The following is a 10469-nucleotide window of genomic DNA, read 5'->3' as shown; positions in this document are numbered from 1 at the left end:
ACACACACACACACACACACACACACACACACACACACACACACACCAAGTCTGAGATCACCATAACTTGGAAAAAAGTTTCCAAAGAGCAGCATTCTCAGACTTTGTATATGTATGTCCCCGTTTTTGGTCATGCAGTCTCACAGTTCCTGGACTTGCACTAACAAGTCCTGGAATTTCAAACAGTTACTCCGGTTATAATCAGTCCATTATATGTTTACTGATGCATTTTATGGTTGAGGAAGTGCTCTGCTTTAATTGTTTTCAAATACTGAAAATTGAGAGAAGAATTTTAATAAGTACATTTATTTACTTATTTGTTTGTTTATGGGGGGGGGTAGTGCTCTGGTCTCAATTAACTATTTGCAGGCACAATGTGGGTGAATAGGATCATATAAGAAATTAACAAAACATATTTAGAGATACAAGCATTTAAGATTTACACCTTGATTTGTTATTGTTTTATAGAAAAAGAAACAAAAGAAACAGAAACACAAAAGCAAACACAAGTCTGCAAAAGCTGAAGTTGTCAGTAACGCTGATACTACAGATACTTCTGACAGTGACAGTGAAATAGAAGAGAATACAGCTTTGTCGAACCAAGAAATATTAAAAAGGTAAGTGTTTAAAAAAATGTGCAAGCCTTTATCATGTAGAGATTCAAGGGCTTCCTGACAAATCTAATCTCTTGAGCTAATATGAAAGACCTCAACTATTTGTGAGGTAAATCAGTCATTTAGGTGTCACAAGTTCACACACTTTGGGACCACTTAGTAGTCTACATTGTTGTAGTATGGTCATGTATAGGGACCTCAGACAGTCCACAGAATCCAGTCTTGTGTGTATATGTAACACAGAATTACAGGCCTTAGTACAGTCTGATGGCCTATCCTAACCTACCAGAGACCTAAGTGCAAGTAAGTCAAGAACTGCCCAGTACGTTCAATCAAACTGATGACCCTTGTCTAGAAATCTCATTACTGTCTGACTATTTTTCTGTATCAATACCAAAGTACAAGAAATCTCTGGCTTGCTTTAGGTGGTTCTAATTTCTTGTTTTCCCCTTTCCGTATTGTTGTTTATGCCTTTATAGACCCAAGTTAGATTCTTATAAGTGTTATAGCCATTCATACAGCAGAACTGGTGTCTATATCAAGTTATTGAAGGTTCAGTCCTGCGAACCTTCGTTCATCTAATCATATACAGCTAATGTTCACATCCACGAACGTTCAGTTCAACAAATTACTTTTCCAGGTAAAGTAATGAGTTCCCCAGCATTAAGACCGTCCCACAAAGCGCAGCATTTCAAACCCACCCAGGTGTGTGTGTGTGGGGGGGGTGCTACACCTCCCCCAACCATAGATACCTACTCCGAGATCACACTAAAATGGGGAAAAGGGCAAATTTCTAATGCTGGGCAGCCTCCTTGATGTAGGGCTAAATAAATGACCCCTTTTGACATACAGTTGTACCTACCCTTGACTTTAAGGCGTTCCCCCTTTACTGCAAAGGTGTTACCACAGTAAATCTTTCTGCACTATGTGCAACTACCATATTTAAACATACCATAAGTGTGTCTCTGATTGTTTTCCTTCATGGTGAACTCATAAATATTCTTAAAACTAAGCCCCTTTCTTTAAATAACTAATGAGGTGTTGCAAAGTTTTTCCTTGACATCTTTAATTTCATTAGAAATACTCCAGTTTTTAATCAAGACTCACTTGATGTAATTGTGATCTACAGAAAAAGTAGTGATAAATCTAACCTTGTAGTTTGGTTTCTCACCCATGTTCAGTGGATGGTATAAACTACCAGTTATAATGTCCTCTTGTGTCCTAAAATTTTCCCCATTAAGAATAGGGGTAAATTCTCCATCAAGGAAAACGAGATACACTTATGGTATTTAAATGTGGTAGATGCACATACAGTGTGAAGGTTGTGAAAGGTTTTATGCTGGAAAGACTAAACATATGATCTGAAGTAGGAGATTCATTTGTCTGCAACCTGTGGGTTATGGATCCGATATCGGATCCGAACCGGCATGGTTTTCCAGCTATGGATCCAAGCTCTCAGCTCCTCCCCTCACCCATAATGCCCTGCTCTACCCTCATGACCTCAGATCTCGTTTGCCGCGCTGGTGACTGGATTTGCATTCATAGCTCTCAGCTAAGTGGTATTTTATTACCTGTAAAATCAGAAAATTTTTTGGTTATTTGATTAATTCTGTGTGAAAGTTTAGGTTTCCCTTTCTGAAAAGTTTAATTTGAGTTAAATTAAGTAATTTTTTTCCCTCCCTCGCTGTTGTAGAGTGTGTGTGTTGGGCCTGTGTGTCTTTTTGTTTTTAGTTACTTTTAGTAGCTTTTAGTAGTTTATAGATTATGGCTGATCAGCCTAAATCTATTTTTTCAAAATGCTCCGAGTGTGGCCATAAGCTCTCACCGCTGATGGCCACACTCGGTGTGTTAGTGTCTCGGGTTGAACACCTCACATCTGGTTGTTCCATTTGTGCAGGGTTCAACCCCAGGGCACTGAGGGAGCGGAGGTCCAAGCTTGTCTTGGCGGGTCTTTACCGCCAGACTCGGCTCCGCCTCCGCTCCTTCGGGAACAGCTGTGGCTACGGTTGTTCCCCTGTGGCACCCTCCTGCTCCTGGGACTCAACCTCCCGCTTCTGGAGAGGAGAGAGATGCTGGTAAAGGACCGGAGGGAGAAGCACCAAGCGGCGGGCCGAGACCTCTGTTTCGCCCCGCCAGCCAAGCGGCTTCTCCCGGCTCAGTCGGTTCGGTCTCCTCCTTCTCGGCTCCGGTCCCCTGTGTGCTTTTCACCGGGTCCTGAGGAGGAGGAGACCCGATCTCCGCCGAGGCTATCGAGGAGGCACTCCAGGCCTACCTCGGTAGCCTCGCCGAGATCTACTCATAGCCTTTCTGATGCTGATCTGGACCGGATGATGAGAAGGTTCATCCAGGCCCAGATGCAGATGGGAGTGCTCTTGCCTCCTCCGGGGAGCTCAACACCCTTTTTAAGCCTATTGCTCCTTCTCCGACCCGCTATCCGGGTTCGGAGCAGCTGGAGCCGAGCAGCTTCGAGCCGGGGTGGGTCGGCGCCGATAGTACTTGGTACTCGGATCCGACCCTGCCCTCGAGTGCCGGACCCGACCTCTCGGAGCCTGGATCCGAGCCGGATCCGGGGATCAGTGCTCCTTCGGCGCCGCCTGTGTCGGAGCGCATTGTCCTTCGGATCCGGCGCCGGCGCCGCTCCGTCCACTCTTCGATCCGAGGGGAGCCGATTGTCGGATCCTTTGGTCGAGGTCGGCTCCCTTCGGCTTTTGATGTAGTGGAGAGGGCTCTGTTGAGGGTCTCCGGACCCCGCACTTGTTCCGCCCGCCCCGCTCCCTCTGCACTGGGCCAGGCTTCCACCATCCGGCCCCTGGGACAGCCCGCTTCTGTGCCCCAAGTTGCTCCTATGGAGCAAATTGGTGCTTGAGACTCCTCTGACAGCCCCCAGAGGATGTCCTCGCAAGCATACGTGCAAAAGGAGGCACATTGACTCCCCGAGTCTCTACAGAAGACACGGACTTGGAGGAAGGGAAGGCTCCCCACGGTCACCCCGAGGATGTCTCCTTTGGAGACATCATGGAAATGCTCCGTATAAGGGGGGTCTGCCCCCAAGTCTTCCTCGGACGAGTCCGTGTTCTTGGAGGCATTTGAAACGGGCCCGTCTACCTCTTGGGTGTCCCTGCCGACCCCTGGTGGACCTTATTACCACCAGGGCGTGGAAGGAACCGACACCGTGGAGCCAATTCCCAAAAGACCGGATAGGATCCTTAGTCCGCCATCCGACCGGGCCCATTGGAGTAAGGGCCTCGTAGATGCCATGTTGACGGCGGCGCCACAAAGAGGGAACTGGCTCAGGAGAGTCCTCAGTCCACCCACCGAGCAAGGAGTCTCGGATGATGGACTGCTTGGGGAAGCGGATGTTCAGTTCGCGACCTTCTGGTAAGGGCGCTGAACTATTTGGCACATGTCATTAGGATGCAGCGAGATCTTATTAAGGAATACGCTGCATCCCCTGAGTCCATTTCGGAGGAGGACAGAGTTCTGCACTCCACCCGTATGGCCACTCTTAGGTCAGTTACAAATACTTCTATGCGGCTACTCTCCCATGCAACGGAAGGCGCCGCTAGAGCTGCGGGACAGGACTGGTCACTAGACGCCAGGCCTGGCTCACACTGCGATTTTTCTGAGCCCTTCAAAGCGCCGCTTAACGCCTTTGATGGTTCTGCTCTGTTTGGCAAGACCGCTCATGAGACGCTGACCCAGAGCGAAAAGGACGGAAGACGCTGTCTGCCGTCGGAATCCGCTTCTCTGCACCCCAGAGGCCCTATTCTAGGAACCAAAAGGGTCAGAAGAAGATGTGGTTCCGAAGTCGCAGCAGTCCCAGCCTGCTCCGGACAACCAGTCCTTCCGTGGCAGAGGAGGACAGGGAGGACGCCGCCCTAGAGGCAGAGGGGCTCCCAGAAACTTCGGGTCCAGGGAACCTTTCTCTGAACGGCCCGCAGCAACCCTGAGGGTTGCCCGACTGCTCTACTCTGGAGGCAGTCGGGGACGTTGGGCACCTAGCGGCATGGGAGTCCATAACATCGGACCGCTGTTCTCCAAATCATATCCAGGGATATCGCATTCCTTTCCTTCACCTTCCAAAGTTGAAGTCCCTCCCAGACATCCCACCCGTCAACGGGAGGCCGCTTTGGCAGAAATTGGCCATCTGCTAAAGAAAAGAGCCATCCAGCCCGCTCCCCAGACCAGATCGGATCAGGGTTCTACTCCAGATTCTTTTAGTGCCAAAAAGACGGGGAACTAAGACCAATCCTAGACCTCTCTCTCTTGAATCTGGCAGTCCCCAAAGAAAAATTCAATGGTCACTCTGCAATCTATTCTCCCCTTCTGGGAGAAAATCACTGGATGTGCTCGATAGACCTCAAGGACGCTGCACTACCACATCCTGATGGACAGGCGCCCAGGAGGTTTCTCCGCCCGCTGGGAGCCAGTCACTACCAGTTCCGGGTCCTTCCCTTTGGTCTCACCACAGCCCCCAGGGTGTTCACCAAAGTATTAGCAGTGGTAGCGCCCACCTGAGGCTTCAGGGGTGCAGGTCTTTCCCTACCTGGACGACTGGCTTCTTACCGCCCCAACAAGGCATCTACTTCTATTGGCGAGACTCCTTTCTCCATCTTGCTCCCTTTCTGGGCATCACAATAAATACAAAAGTCCAACCTGGCGCCCACACAGCTCTTAGATTTTATAGGGGCCAGGCTAGACACAAGGAGTTTACGAGCCTTCCTCACTGCGGACAGGGTTCTAAATCTGCAGCTCCAGGTGCGGCCATTCTCCATTCAAGTTCTGTTCCAGCGGAGTTGGTCCTGAGGGCTCTAGGGTCCATGGCATCGGCTATAGCACTTCTTCCTCTTGCCAGGCTCAATATGCATTCTACAGTGGACGCCTAGTACAGTGGTCATACCTTGCTCTCCCCATGCATCATCCCATAGCGATCAGCAAGGCTTGCAAGCGGTCCCTCTTGTGGTGGCTCCACTCCCCGGATCTCCACAAAGGCCGCCCATTTTGTGCTTCTCCTCTCGCCACGGTGACCACGGACGCCTCCCGCCTCGGGTGGGGGCACTTTATGGGCCGGACCGCCCAAGGCACGTGGAACGATTCAGAGACCTTACTGCATATCAATGTTCTAGAGATGAGAGCAGTGCTCTTAGCGTTGCTAGCACTTCAGGACTTTCTTCCCTTGGGAACCATTATGATTCAATCGGACAACATGTCTGTTGTCTGGTACATCAACAAGCAAGGGGGAACAAGGTCTTACCCTCTTTGTCGAGAGGCCATGAGAGTTTGGGAATGGGCAATCTCCACCAATCGCTTTCTAATAGCAACGCACATTCCGGTCGGTCCAACATCCTAGCGGACAAGCTCAGTCGCACCATTCTGACCCCTTACGAGTGGTCTCTCAATTGTCAAGTAGCGGAACGCATATTCGCACGGTGGGGAACCCTTCATGCGATCTTTTGCTTCTCCCTCAAACACCAAGTGCGACAGTTTTTTCGCCTAATACCTCCTCCCGGAGGTACCCCAAGAGACGCCTGGTGCATGCTTGGCCACCCGGTCTTCTGTATGCCTATCCACCCTTGCCTCTGATGCTCCAAGTTCTTCAGAAAGCCTCTCGGTGGGTTGCAGAATGATTCTCATTGCTCCATTCTGGCCTCGACAGATCTGGTTCCCCTTCCTAAGGTCTCACTCGGTGAATCCTCCTTGGATTCTAGATCCCATCCCGGATCTGATTTCCCATCCATCCTGCATTCCTCCTCCGAATCTGGACAACCTGAAGCTGACCGCTTGGCTGCTCCAGTTCCACTCTTGATAAGGACTCCCGGTATTTCATCACCGGTTAAGGCAATCTTGGTGGCAGCTCATAAACCATCCACTAGAAAGGTTTACCGAAGCAAGTGGAAACGCTTTCTCTGTGGGCGGAGCGGCAAGGCCTGAATCCCTTCACGGTTCCTCTTCCTTTAGTACTTGACTTTCTAACCACTCTCTTTAACGATGGTGCCAGCAGTTCCACAGTCAAAGTACAGCTGGCGGCAATTTCTCACTATCACATTGGCCATGACTCTAATCCTCTTATGTCAGCCAAATTGTGTAAAATTTTTCTCAAAGGTACTTTTCTTCTCAGGCCCCCTATAAAACAAGCAGTTCCTCCTTGGGACCTTTCTCTGGTCCTACAGGCCTTGACCGCCTCCTTCGAGCCAGCGGCTACGGTGGATCTCAAATTCTTGTCCTACAAGACAGCCTTTTGGTAGCCATTACATCAGCCAAGAGAGTTTCTGAACTTCAAGCATTATCAGCTAAACCTCCTTACTTGGTATTTCATCCGGACCGTGTCTCCCTCAGGACCAACCCGTCCTTTCTTCCTAAAATCGCTTCTGAAGCGAACATCAATCAGTCCATTAACCTCCCTGTTTTCTTCCCTAAATATGAAAACAAAGGTGAATATAAGCTACATTCACTAGATGTTCACAGGCAACTTAGATTTTATCTGAACAGGACAGCTGGTCATAGGCAATCCGACCAGCTGTTTATTTCCTTTGCAAAATTCAATTTGGGCAAGCCAATCTCTAAAGTTTCTCTGTCCCGCTGGATTTCACAGTGCATTTTATTGGCTTATCAAGCTTCAGGAAGGCCCGCACCGGAGGGTGTTCATGCCCATTCAACCCGGTCAGTATCTACCTCGGCAGCCTTCAAGGCTAGGATTCCTCTAGATGATATTTGTGCAGCAGCCACGTGGGCTTCATCTCATACGCTTATTTCCCACTATAAGTTGGATCTTGCATCTAGGGTAGAGCATCCTTTGGCTCACGGTGCTCGGAATATCCTTCCATGATGGCCGCCCAAGATTCAGGTAGCTGGGGACTCTGTCCCACAGGTTGCAGACAAATGAATCTCCTACTTCAGATTTAGAAGTTATGTACTCACCATAACGTTCCATCTGAGTAGGTGTATTCATTTGTCTGCAACCATCCCGCCCTCCTATCCCCCTGGCCTTTCAGTTTCCTGCATATTCTGTGTTACCCTTTTTAGGGTTTTGTTGCTTTGGCAAACTCGATCTGAGGTCATGAGGGTAGAGCAGGGCATTATGGGTGAGGGGAGGAGCTGAGAGCTTGGATCCATAGCTGGAAAACCATGCCGGTTCGGATCCGATATCGGATCCATAACCCACAGGTTGCAGACAAATGAATACACCTACTCAGATGGAACGTTATGGTGAGTACTTAACTTCTAATTAAAAAACGGAATGTACAAACATTTATATGCAATACAGAACAAAAGCAAAACTAATGCATTGTCTAAGCACCTTATGTCTTGCCCAGAACATTAATTTAAATTTACAGTGGTTGAACATGTAAAATTGAATCACGGGAGGGACTTTGGGGGTTGCTGCTGGAAGAAAAAGAGTTAATGTGTCAGCTTCATTTTAATGGAAGCAACCCAGGTCTGAATGAACATTCCTCTATTACTTGTTTGCTTAAACTTAAAGCCTATCATTCAGTTTTAGTAATGACTGTTAAAAAATTGCTTTTGTCTAGATAGCTTTGGGATTAGGCAGTTACAACATTAGTCAAATGTCACATTGTAACTTTAAGAAAACAACTGCTGGTCATGTGACTTCATAGAGTTGATTTTAAATACTCTGTTTTTTTATTTGAAGAATTTTTTTTTATTGTGTAAAGGCAAAAGCACTTATCTGTTTATATTTTAAAACTTGGTGTATCTTGCAGTGGCGTTGTGCCTTCCTGGACAGAGTGGATTTTTTTTTTTTAATATCCTGTCAGTGGAGTAACACTTGATACTGTCTTTCTGCTTTTCCCGGTTAGGGGTCACCACAACAGAACTGCTGTCTGTTAATGACTGGCAGTGAATTTTTACGGTGTTGAGATGCCAGCCTGGCACCCAACCTTTAAAGAAGGCACACCCACACACGCTCACACCTACCTGCATGCCTTTAGATTCACTTGACTGTGGGGAGGACATGCAGACTCCGCACACAAGGTGCTCCAGCCGAGAATTAAACTAGAGAACCTCTTGCTGTGAGGTGACAACGCTAACCGCTGCACCACCGCGACACTTGATTATCCTGAAAAAAGCTGTATACAAAAACTGCAGTCTGAGTAATAACAGGATAAGGTGAAAAAAGCTGTATACAAAAACTGCAGTCTGAGTAATAACAGGATAAGGCGATTTTTTTTTTTAAATGTAGGGCAAAGCCTTCATAACATAGTAAATTCTATGGTTACTGCAGTATGGTGCTAAAGAGCCCCCCCCCCCCCCCACTACAACAACTCTTTGCAGTTCTGCATGTCTAAAAACTGCAAAACAATCAGATCTCCATTGATGGACTATTCCAATAACCCAAGATAAGCTTAGGAAGTACAGCTATCTTTACAGCTTGGTCCTTTAGGGTAAAGAATAGATATGGGAAGTGCTAGTCTATGTAGATTCTCACTTATACTTACAGTTGAAATGGCAGAGCTTTGCTTCTGTATGAGAGCTTTGCTCTCGAGGTGCATTTCTTGGCATCCATTTGTCGAGCCCATAATAACATGGTTAAGATCAGAAACTCATTCATAACCTCTATGTTCTGTTTTCCTACTCCAAAATTCTTGCCTTGTTAACTAGCCTTTGACTGGGGTGTATTTGTCTTCATTTTTTTTTACCACTTACGACCTGTATTTGAGTAGTTACAATAGCAGTTTGTATCTCTGTAGATAATGTTTGTATTATAAATACTCTGAAAATGCTACAATATATGTATGACTGTGTTTGTTCTGTTTTTCAGATTAAAAAATCTGTCTCCACAAAGGAGGTAACTGTCAAATGGAAAATCACTGTAACAGCTGAATAGTTACTATCCTCCATGAGGGTAGTTCGGTTAATAAAATAATTTAATTTATATATTGCATTTATTGAATTATTTTCTAATGAATGTGTACAGTCTTTATATGTAGTAAACATAAAATGTATATTATTATTAAATCTTAAGCTGTAAATGCCTGAAATGTACATAACTTATCAGAATGAAATGTTGATGTTTGCTTTTAATAAAATGAATTTCATGTTGTCATTTTTTGACTTTATGTGCACTGTTTGTTCTTCTTTCGGCTTAAGCAGATGAAAACTGGTTATGTTAAATGCTACTAGATAAATATAGAGTTTTGTAGTTTTTGTTTACTTTGAATGGACACTAGCAGATTCTCTGAGATGGTGTAGCTCTGTGTAGTATTGTTTTTATTTGGCTGCATGGTTAAACTGTTATAAGAGTGCTTAGCGAATCATGCTCTATTCTATTCTAGCCCCTTGTGCAATTGAAAATGTAGGTAAATGTTGTGTTTTGCCTTGTACAGTGGACAGTATCAATTAAGTGGGTGCACTTTGGGATGTCATATGTCAGTCTAGAAAATTATGCTTATCCTTGTGTTCTGACAGGTTTGTCATCACTCACATAGTTCGGATCTTAATCCTGCACTGTAATGAAGAAAAGATTTTTTATGTTTAATGCCCAAAATTCATTTAAAGGCTGTAAAGTGTTATTGTAACTGAGCTATGACCTGCATTACTGCTGCCTGGATTCTTTAGTGGAGGACCATGAGTTGGTTTAGTGTCAAACATTTCAAAACAACTACAGAAAGCTGAGGCAGGGAAAATCTTTAAGCCTTTCTAGCCTTTTGTAAGATGATGACAATTGAGAATCAGTGATCATCAGGTGGGTCTCTTCCATGACTCCAGGCTAGTACTTGATCATCATGAGAAGGCTGGAGGCTAAGAGGATAGATATTGTTCACACCCTTCTCTGGGTATGTCCAGCTTTTTCATATGTGCTTCTACCTTCTAGCAAGAGGTTGAGCTCACAACTTT

General features: G+C 46.2%; 1 long non-coding RNA gene across 1 annotated transcript; it reads left to right on the top strand.

Moving 5' to 3' along the window:
- Positions 1 to 472: 472 nt before the first annotated feature.
- On the top strand, positions 473 to 9678 carry LOC122810308. Its single transcript, XR_006366080.1, has 2 exons — positions 473 to 617; positions 9394 to 9678. It is a non-coding gene; the product is annotated as an uncharacterized LOC122810308 (long non-coding RNA).
- The last annotated feature ends 791 nt before the right edge of the window (positions 9679 to 10469 follow it).

Source organism: Protopterus annectens, chromosome 8.part1 (genome assembly GCF_019279795.1).
Source record: "Protopterus annectens isolate FY-2018-M chromosome 8.part1, PAN1.0, whole genome shotgun sequence".
NCBI classification, from domain to species: domain Eukaryota; kingdom Metazoa; phylum Chordata; order Ceratodontiformes; family Protopteridae; genus Protopterus; species Protopterus annectens.
This window is presented reverse-complemented; position numbering and strand designations above follow the sequence as displayed.